Below are 10,997 nucleotides of genomic sequence, written 5' to 3' on the forward strand. Positions count from 1 at the left end.
CTAGCATCAGCAATCAGACAACAAAAGGAAATCAAAGGCATCAAAATTGGCAAAGATGAAGTCAAGCTTTCGCTTTTTGCAGATGACATGATCTTATACATGGAAAATCCGATAGACTCCACCAAAAGTCTGCTAGAGCTGATACATGAATTCAGCAAAGTTGCAGAATATAAAATCAATGTACAGAAATCAGTTGCATTCTTATACACTAACAATGAAGCAACAGAAAGACAAATAAAGAAACTGATCCCATTCACAATTGCACCAAGAAGCATAAAATACCTAGGAATAAATCTAACCAAAGATGCAAAAACTATAGAAAACTTATGAAGGTAATTGAAGAAGATTTAAAGAAATGGAAAGACATTCCCTGCTCATGGATTGGAAGAATAAATATTGTCAAAATGTCAATACTACCCAAAGCTATCTACACATTCAACGCAATCCCAATCAAAATTGCACCAGCATTCTTCTCGAAACTAGAACAAGCAATCCTAAAATTCATATGGAGCCACAAAAGGCCCGAATAGCCAAAGTAATTTTGAAGAAGAAGACCAAAGCAGGAGGCATCACAATCCCAGACTTTAGCCTCTACTACAAAGCTGTCATCATCAAGAGAGCATGGTATTGGCACAAAAACAGACACATAGACAAATGGAATAGAATAGAAACCCCAGAACTAGACCCACAAACGTATGGCCAACTCATCTTTGACAAAGCAGGAAAGAACATCCAATGGAAAAAAGACAGTCTCTTTAACAAATGGTGCTGGGAGAACTGGACAGCAACATGCAGAAGGTTGAAACTAGACCACTTTCTCACACCATTCACAAAAATAAACTCAAAATGGATAAAGGACCTGAATGTGAGACAGGAAACCATCAAAACCTTAGAGGAGAAAGCAGGAAAAGACCTCTCTGACCTCAGCCATAGCAATCTCTTACTCGACACATCCCCAAAGGCAAGGGAATTAAAAGCAAAAGTGAATTACTGGGACCTTATGAAGATAAAAAGCTTCTGCACAGCAAAGGAAACAACCAACAAAACTAAAAGGCAACCAACGGAATGGCAAAAGATATTTGCAAATGACATATCAGACAAAGGGCTAGTATCCAAAATCTATAAAGAGCTCACCAAACTCCACACCCGAAAAACAAATAACCCAGTGAAGAAATGGGCAGAAAACATGAATAGACACTTCTCTAAAGAAGACATCCGGATGGCCAACAGGCACATGAAAAGATGTTCAACGTCGCTCCTTATCAGGGAAGTACAAATCAAAACCACACTCAGATATCACCTCACACCAGAGTGGCCAAAATGAACAAATCAGGAGACTATAGATGCTGGAGAGGATGTGGAGAAACGGGAACCCTCTTGCACTGTTGGTGGGAATGCAAATTGGTGCAGCCGCTCTGGAAAGCAGTGTGGAGGTTCCTCAGAAAATTAAAAATAGACCTACCCTATGACCCAGCAATAGCACTGCTAGGAATTTATCCAAGGGATACAGGAGTACTGATGCATAGGGGCACTTGTACCCCAATGTTTATAGCAGCACTCTCAACAATAGCCAAATTATGGAAAGAGCCTAAATGTCCATCAACTGATGAATGGATAAAGAAATTGTGGTTTCTATACACAATGGAATACTACGTGGCAATGAGAAAAAATGAAATCTGGCCTTTTGTAGCAACGTGGATGGAACTGGAGAGTGTGATGCTAAGTGAAATAAGCCATACAGAGAAAGACAGATACCATATGGTTTCACTCTTATGTGCATCCTGAGAAACTTAACAGGAACCCATGGGGGAGGGGAAGGAAAAAAAAAAAAAAAAAAGAGGTTAGAGTGGGAGAGAGCCAAAGCATAAGAGACTGTTAAAAACTGAGAACAAACTGAAGGTTGATGGGGGGTGGGAGGGAGGGGAGGGTGGGTGATGGGTATTGAGGAGGGCACCTTTTGGGATGACCACTGGGTGTTGTATGGAAACCAATTTGACAATAAATTTCATATATTAAAAAAAATAAAATAAAATAATAAACAATAAAGAATAAATTTAAAAAAATTGTAATGGGGGGGTCAGACCTGTAATAGGCAAGATAAAAAAGTAAATCATAGTGTATGTGAGGTGGTGATGAGGGATAAGAAATGAAACAGGCAGGGGATGGGATGAGGATTACAGGAGAGGATTACAACGTCAGGTGGAAGGCCAGGATGTTCTCACTGAGAAGGTGGCATCTGAGGAAGGATCTGAGGAAGGTGAGGTAACCACAGGACATCTGGGGACACAAAGTTCCAACAGGGAGGGAAACAAAGTGCAAGTGCTGAACATCTGGTGTGTTGAGGGAGGAGCAGAGGCCAAATACGGGAAGCATGGTGCAGAGAGAGCAGGAGGAAAGAAGATGAGAACAGAGATGGGGCGGTGTGTGTGCAGCGACGGCAGAAGATGTTCCCGGTCTTGCATCTCATCGGACTCACTGACTCCTTGTTGAGAATAAATTGAAGTGGAACAAGAGCAGAGCAGGGAGACCACTCAGGAGGCCATGATGCCGTCATCCAGACAGGAGATAACAGTGGCTTGTACCAGGGTGGCATCTGTGGATGTGGTTGGATTCCGGGTGTCTTTTGAAAGTAGAATTGGGAGGATCTTTTACAGAGTAAAGAGACCAAAAGAGAGGTCAAAGACAACTCCAAGGCTTTGGGCTTGAGACAACTGGAAGGGTGGAGTTGTCATTTACTGAGTTGAGGAAGACTCTGATAGAAGAATTCATTAGAGGCAGGTTACATTTGAGATGTCTATGAGATACCCAAGTGAATACGCTGGGGAGGCAAACACCGTGCCGGGCCCTACAAATATGACCACTCAACCCCAATAACAACCCACAAGTGAGGGAGTACACTTGGCCCCATTTTACAGGAGGAGACTGAAGCCCAGAGAGGATGAGTGATTTACCCAAGGTGAATTGGGGAGCTGGGATTCAAACCTGCCCAATGGGCTCCAGAATATACTCTCCTCTATACCAGGTTGTCTGGTAGCCAAGCAAACACACACCCCCTACATGGTTCCAGCCACTTAAGAAAATCCTTGCCTTAAAAGAAAATAAAAACAGAAAAAGAGACAAACCATAAGAGACTCTTAAGTACAGAGAACAAACCGGGGGTTGCTGGAGGGGAGGTGGGTGGGGAGATGGGCTAAATGGGTGATGGGCACTAAGGGGGGCACTGGTTGGGATGAGCACTGGGTGTCGTATGCAAGTGATGAATCACTAAATTCTACTCCTGAAACCAATATTACACTATACGTTAACTAACTTGGATTTAAATTAAAATATATGTATACTTGAAGGGCGCCTGGGTGGCTCAGTGGTTAAGCGTCCGACTTTGGCTCAGGTCATGATCTCACGGTTAGTGAGTCTGAGCCCCGCATCAGGCTCTCTGCTGTCAGCACAGAGCCGCTTCAGATCCTCTGTCCCTCTCTCTTTCTGCCCCTACCCTGCTTATGCTCTCTCTCTCTCAAAAATAAATAAACATTAAAAAATATATATATATATATACATATATACAAATCTAGAGATAGAGATAGAGATAGAGAGAGAGATAGAGAGAGAGAGAGATGATAGAGATTTGGGATGAAAGAGAAAAAAAAAGAAAGAAAATCCTTGCCTTTAGTTCAAAACCCGCATCCTGTGGCTGATGTGCTCTGATTACGTTGGGTCTGAGTCTCCAGCTGCCTGACCTGGGGGAGTGGAGCCGCACTTGGGCTGAGAGCCCAGCAGCCACCAAGTTCCCCAGAGGAAAATCAGGATATTGTCAGCAGAAGAGGGGTGAATAGAGGCCAAATTTCAAAAACAACAGGAAAGCTCGCAGATTAATGTCAGATTAAGCCCACTCCTAACAACTTGGGCCGTTTATAGATCGGTCATCCCACATATGCTTTTCAAGCCACCCAGAGCACCCCAAAATTCACGCCCAAACTTTCTCAGCAGATTTTCTTGTCAGATGTTTACTTGATTTCCTGGGACACTTGGGCTTTCCATTCTTCTATTCCAACAGAGAGAGGCTAAAGGTCAAATATCTCAGCTGGGAGGAGAGCACATTCTTGAATATCTAAGAGGCAACTGCAAGGAATGTACTCTTGAGGGCAGGCTCAAAAGAAAACAAAGCAAAACTCAAAGCCCCAGATAAAATTCACTGAAAGTGAGGGTACTGAATATTATTTACTGCCTTAAAATTTTTATTTATTTTTTGTGTTGGTTTTTTTTTTTAAGTTTATTTACTTCGAGAGAGAGAGAAAAAAATGAGCAGGGGAAGAGCAGAGAGAGGGAGGGAGAGAGAGAGAGAATCCCAAGCAGACTCCATCACAGAGCCCCATGCGGGGCTTGAACTCACGAAACCATGAGATCATGACCTGAGCCAAAACCAAGAGTCAGACGCTCAACTGACGCTTAGCCACCCGGGTGCCCCTTGATTTGTTTTGTTTTGTTCTGTTTTTAAATAAACTTAACTTCTTAGAGCAGTTCTAGGTTCACAGCAACATTGAGCAGAAAATACAAAGCTCCCGGGGCTCTGAATCCTAGAAATAGCAAGGGTTTTGACAAACGTATAAATGACCTATGTCCACCATTCCAGTGTCACAAAGAATAGCTTCGCTGCCCTAAAAATCCTCTGTGCCCCTCTGTTCCTCCTTTGCCCCTAACTTCTGGCAACCACTGATCTTTTTACTGTCTCCATGGTTTTGCCTTTTCCAGAATGTCATATAATTAGAATTACAGAGTGTGGAGCCTTTCCGATCCACCTCTTTCACTCAGTAATAGATATTTAAGGTTCCACCATGCCTTTTCGTGCCTAACGGCTCATCTCCTTTTAGTACTGAATAATTGCATTGTCTGGATGTACTAAAGTTTATTTATCCATTCACTTACTAAAGGACATTTTGGTCGTTTTGTAGTGTGTTCTGAAGCTAAATTTCTTTCAACCTAAAGAGTTTTAAAATTCTGCTGATTTTACTAAGTAATTAGTAGTCAAATAAAATTTAAATTTATGTTTTAGGAAGATACCCCTTCTTGCAAAGTAACAGGTCTACAATTACTTTTTTCAAGCTATAATAACAATCTCATGCTCCTATGTAACTTTGAAAATTAAGAAGAGTACGAAGAAAATTAAATGACTCATAACTTTATCACTCAAAAGCAAATGCCATTTTAAAAAGCAAATATCATTAATATTAATAATGTAATACTAGTTAATGAATAATGTATTAATTATATTACTGCTTATAATTATTTATTTAATTAATAATCGGTTATTAATTGATAATCTATTGTTAATAATTAAATTGGTTGATGTATCATTGATATTTGGCTGGTTGGATTTATTAATAATTTATTGTTGGTTAATACTTTATTGTTAATATTTGAATTAGTAATTAGTACACATGATGCTAAGTGAAAAAAGCCAGTTACAAAAGACCACATATCGTATAGTTCCATCTATATGAAATGCCCAGCACTGACAAATCTATAGAGACAGGAAATAGATTCCTGGTTGCCTACAGCTGTATGTTAGGGGAATGAGTAGTGAAGACAATGGGGTTTCGTTTTAGATTGATTCAAATGTTCTAAAGTTGGATTGTGTGGTGGTTGCCAAACTATGAATATACTAAAAGCCAGTGAGAGGCGCCTGAGTGGCTCAGTTGATTGAGCGTCCAACTTCAGCTCAGGTCATGATCTCGTGTCGTGGATTCGAGCCCAGCATCCAGCTTTGTGCTGACAATGCAGAACCAACTTCGGATTCTCTGTCTCAGTCTCTCTGTCCCTCCTCCACTTGCTCAGTCTCTCTCTCTCTCTTTCTCAAAAATAAACCTAAAAAAAAATTGAATCGTATACTTTAAAGGATGAATTTTATGGTACATGAATTATATCTCAATAGAAATGTTTTTAAAAAATTCCTGCCCCAGTACTGATGCATAGGGCCACTTGTACCCCAATGTTCATAGCAGCACTCTCAACAATAGCCAAATTATGGAAAGAGCCTAAATGTCCATCAACTGATGAATGGATAAAGAAATTGTGGTTTATATACACAATGGAATATTACGTGGCAATGAGAAAAAATGAAATCTGGCCTTTTGTAGCAACGTGGATGGAACTGGAGAGTGTGATGCTAAGTGAAATAAGCCATACAGAGAAAGACAGATACCATATGGTTTCACTCTTATGTGGATCCTGAGAAACTTAACAGGAACCCATGGGGGAGGGGAAGGAGAAAAAAAAAAAAAAGAGGTTAGAGTGGGAGAGAGCCAAAGCATAAGAGACTGTTAAAAACTGAGAACAAACTGAGGGTTGATGGGGGGTGGGAGGGAGGAGAGGGTGGGTGATGGGTATTGAGGAGGGCACCTTTTGGGATGAGCACTGGGTGTTGTATGGAAACCAATTTGACAATAAATTTCATATAAAAAAAAAATTCCTGCCCTTGTGGAAGTTTACATTCTTTAATGCAGCTCTGTCCAATTTTCCTGGATCTGATGTGAAGACAGCCCATTTCGTATCTGATGCCGCTGGGGAAAAACCAAGGGGAAGAAAAAGACAAGGAAACGAGGTATATTTAGCGTGTATTAGTTTATGGTACTATCCAGTGACATGGTGGCTTTTTGGCACTGTTCCCCATAACTCCTCCTGGACCTGGAAATAGGGAAAATTGTTTCCGTAGGCAGAACTATTCATATGTTGCTTTTCATCACTCTTAGGAGGAGGAGGGAAAGAGAATGGCGGGGGGGGGGGGGGGGGAGAAGAGGAAAAAATGGAAGTAGAGGAGAGGGGAAAGAGGAAGAAAAGGAAACAGGAAGAGGAAACATTAACCGAGCATTAAGCAGGTGCTGAACATGCCACTGGGCTCTTACATGTATCATGTTATTAAATCCTGAAAATAGCCCCCTGAGGGAGGTTATGCTACCATACTTACTTCACGGATTTGGAAATTAAACGCAGTAGGCATTGAATTTGTAGACAGGGAATGGGTTAAGTGAATTATGGAACAACTTCCTTACAGAATATTATGTAGCTATATTTTTTTTTAAAAGTGAGGAATCTCTCTAGGTGTTGATATAATGCCTAGGATACGTTAGTACGCAGAAAAAAGCAAGACACAAGGTATTGTGGATTGAGTGCTCCCTTCGGTGTAAGAAAAGATAGGGTGTCCTAATGTTTATCCATAAGTGCTGTGTCTCCAGCAAGGAAGAAAGTGGTCATCAGAGTGAAACGTGGAGGAACCGAAAGATCCCAGGGCGGGAATGAGGCTTTTGCTGTTGTTTCCATTTATGAGCCACGTGTATAGATCGCCTTTTCAGAAATAATATGAACATCGTCAGATATGATCTAAGACAACAATAGCTGTTTATATTACTAAAATGGACCACTGGGGACAGCACGGGTCTCACCTCTTACAGGGCATGCTTATCAAAGCCCCTCCAGCTGAGAAACCAACAAAATTCAGTGTGTGTACAGCCGCCTATCCTTTGTTCCTTCTTCATGTGATTCAAAACCACACAAAGCTAATGACAATATCCTCCCTCTCCTCATTGGCCCTCCTGCAGCCACCCCAGGGGCGCTGAGAACAAAGCCCCAGAAAGGAAGTATAAATATTTATCATAAGTCCCTTAGAAAGGAAGCACTCATGAATATGTGTATGCCTAACAGAAGACTATTTGGAAATCCAGAAATGTTCCCAAGCTAAACATACCCATTTCCCTGGGTCCCTTTGGCCTCTTCACGATGGGATCACAGTGACCCCCCCCAAAAGCTCTACCTCAGCAGCTTTTGAAACCTCTCCTTGTTTTGCAGAGCATTAGCCACTCTCAGAGAGTCTCCCCCTTCATTATTTCTGCGGGTCCTCATGGCAAGTGGTTCATCTCTGCTCACACAGCCGCATGGCTTCTATCCAGATTTTCCTTTCCTGCTCAATCACCGCTGGTGACTACACTGAAGAGGCTGCAGGCTGCACATCTTCCATCTGGCCTTCTAGATGCTTTTTCTTTTAAGTAATCTCCACCCCAAATCGGGCTCAAACTCATGACCCCAAGATAAAGAGTCTCACGCTCTACCAACTGAGTCAGCCAGGCACCGCTGGCCTTCTAGATGCTTCACCTCTCTTCGTTTGGCTGTCTGTGCCGACAGGCTCTCCCAGAGAGAGGAAGGACAGTGAGTCCTTTAGGGCTGCTGTCACAAAGCACCAAAGATCGGGGGGCTTATAAACAACAGAAATTTCTTTCCCTCAGTTCTACAGGCTGGGAAGTCCGAGTTCGAGGCACTGGGGATGTTCTGGCGAGGGCCCTCCTCCTGGCTCATAGCTGGTGCCTCCTTGCTGAGTGCTTACATGGTGGAAGGAGTGAGAGATCTGTGTGGAATCTCCTTTACAAGATACGATCCCATTCATCAGGCTCCACCCTCATGTCTTAAGCACCTCTCACAGGCCCACACCCCAATACTGCTGTCTTCAGGGGTTAGGATTCCAAGATATTAATTTGAAGTGGCAGAAAACAAACACTCAGACCATAGCATTGCCCCAACTGGCTCCCTCCCTGCAGGGCTGTGCCTCTGGATTCACTGACAGAAGGGCGCTGCTCCCCTAGAGATGACCTCTCCAGAGGACCCTTTCCCTCCAGATCCCAGTGGCCACCCCCATCCGCTCTTCCCTTCAGGCCTCCGTGTGTTCCAGCACACTATCACTGCCTCTGTAAGGGGTGCTTTCTTCAGTTCTCCTCACAGTATCTTAATCTGAGTGTATCATCTGTGTCTGCTGCGATCCTGACTGTTATAGACTCTGGTCCTTTCTGAAAGGCAGTTTGGTTGTGTCCCCCCATTGTCTTTGGCGGCCACCTTCGCTGAGAATCTTCAGTTCTGCCGTGGCTAGGTCACCTTTTGAAAGCTGGGTCCCCGCACGATGCCATTCATGACTCTGTATCTCACAACACTCTCTCTCCCCGGGGCTCTCCCTAGCTGATTAGGATGCTATTCATGATTACACCCGGACAAAGGACACCAATTGGCCTGGTAGTGGGCCAACCAGGAAGTTTAGTCCTTACACCTGCACACACACATGCACACACAAAGACTGTCTCCATTACAAACATGGCGACCATCTAATTCTCCTCCACTTTCCAGAACTCCTTTATTATCTGACAATTTCCCCGACAAGCAGACTTCTGGAAGCCCCATGCCATCAGCCCAGACTTATCTGAGCCCCAGAGACGGTCTGGCTTTTGGAAGAAGAGTACAGTGTGCTGTATTTTGGATATGACATCATATTAGAGGAGGATATGATGAAGGAGGAGTTTCATCCATTGCCACCTACAACTCTAACAGGATAACACTTTACCTTCCTAGTGATTTCTTTAGTTAACATCCTCAGCATCAACACACTATAGCCAGAAGACTCTTTTCTTTTCTTTTTTTTAAGTTTATTTATTTATTTTGAGAGACAAAGAGAGAGAGAGAGAGAGAGCAAGTGGGGGAAGGGCAGAGAAAGAGGGAGAGGGAGAGAATCCCAAGCAGGCTCTGCACTGTCAGTGCAGAATTCCATGCGGGGCTCGATCCCACAAACTGTGAGATCATGACCCCAGCTGAAACCAAGAGTCAGATGCTTAACTGACCGAGCCTCTTAGGCACCCCTGCAAGGCCCCTTTCAGTGCCCTCTCACAGATTTCCATCTCATTCCGAGAAAAGTCTGTGAAATGGCCTGCAAGACCCAGCCTGATCTGGCCTCCTCCCTTCCTTCACAGTGATCCTCCCACCCTGGCCTCCTAGCTCTTGCTGAATAGTTCAGACATGGGGTTGCAACAAGGCCTTTGCTTCTGCTGTTTCCTTCTACCTAAAATGTTCTCTCCACAGATATCGGCACAGCTTCGTCCCTCCGCAACTTTGAATCTTTGCTTGAGTGTCACCTAAGTGAACCCTTTCCTGACCTCTGTGTTTAGAACCCTAGGCCAGCCCAACACTTGCTGTATCCTTCGTTGCTATAGTTTTCTCCATAGTATGCATCACCTTGCAAAATCCAATTTACTACTTGATACGAGCTGACTTATTGCTTATGCCCACCGCCTACTAGAATGTGTACTCCAAGAAGGCAGGGGTTTTTGTCCACTCACTGAAGTAATCCCAGCACTTAGAACAGTGCCCAGAACCCATAGACACACAATGCCATTTGTTAATGAATTTGTGATTGAAGCACAAATCTGACCACACATCTCCCTTGTCAGAGTCGTTTAGTCTTCAGTAGCTCCCCATTGCTCTGAGGACGAAACTAAAGCTTTTTAGCATGTTGCTAAACGGGTAGCAATTTACTTCCTTATCTGACACAAGCCGCCTTCCCCCATTACCATGAACTGTTATGAAAGAGGAACGCGTCCAATATGTGAAAAATAAGAAATATTGGAGCTTATGCAGTGAGATTAAAAATGAGAGCCAGGGACATAAGCACAGCCTGATTCAGGAAAGTGAGCATTGTGTGCATGTATTATGCAGGGTGCCCAGAAAAAGAAATAAATAAACATTGTCACTTCAACAAGAGGTCAATATAAAAATTATGAATGTGATATTTTATGTTCTTCTCCCTTTTGTACTCGGTGTTTGGAATGTAGTGTTTATCTTACACTTACAGCCCGCTTCACTTGGGACTGGTCGTATATCGGTTCTTGGTAGTCACAAATGGCTAGTGGCTACCATATTGGACAGCACAGCCCTGGCAGCAGTTCTTTGGGTTTGAGATCTATGTCTTACTTATCCTGGTCTCTTTGACAAATAATTAATAAACATATCTCTAGTTCTGAGCAGAGACACATATTAAAAGTCTTCCACGGTGTGCCTGGGTGGCTCAGTTGGTTAAGCATCCGACTTCAGCTCAGGTCACGATCTCACTGTCCGTGAGTTCGAGCCCCGCGTCGGGCTCTGTGTTGACGGCTCAGACCCTGGAGCCTGTTTCAGATTCTGTGCCTCCCTCTCTCTCT

The sequence above is a fragment of the Felis catus genome, chromosome B1 (assembly GCF_018350175.1).
Source record: "Felis catus isolate Fca126 chromosome B1, F.catus_Fca126_mat1.0, whole genome shotgun sequence".
NCBI lineage: Eukaryota > Metazoa > Chordata > Mammalia > Carnivora > Felidae > Felis > Felis catus.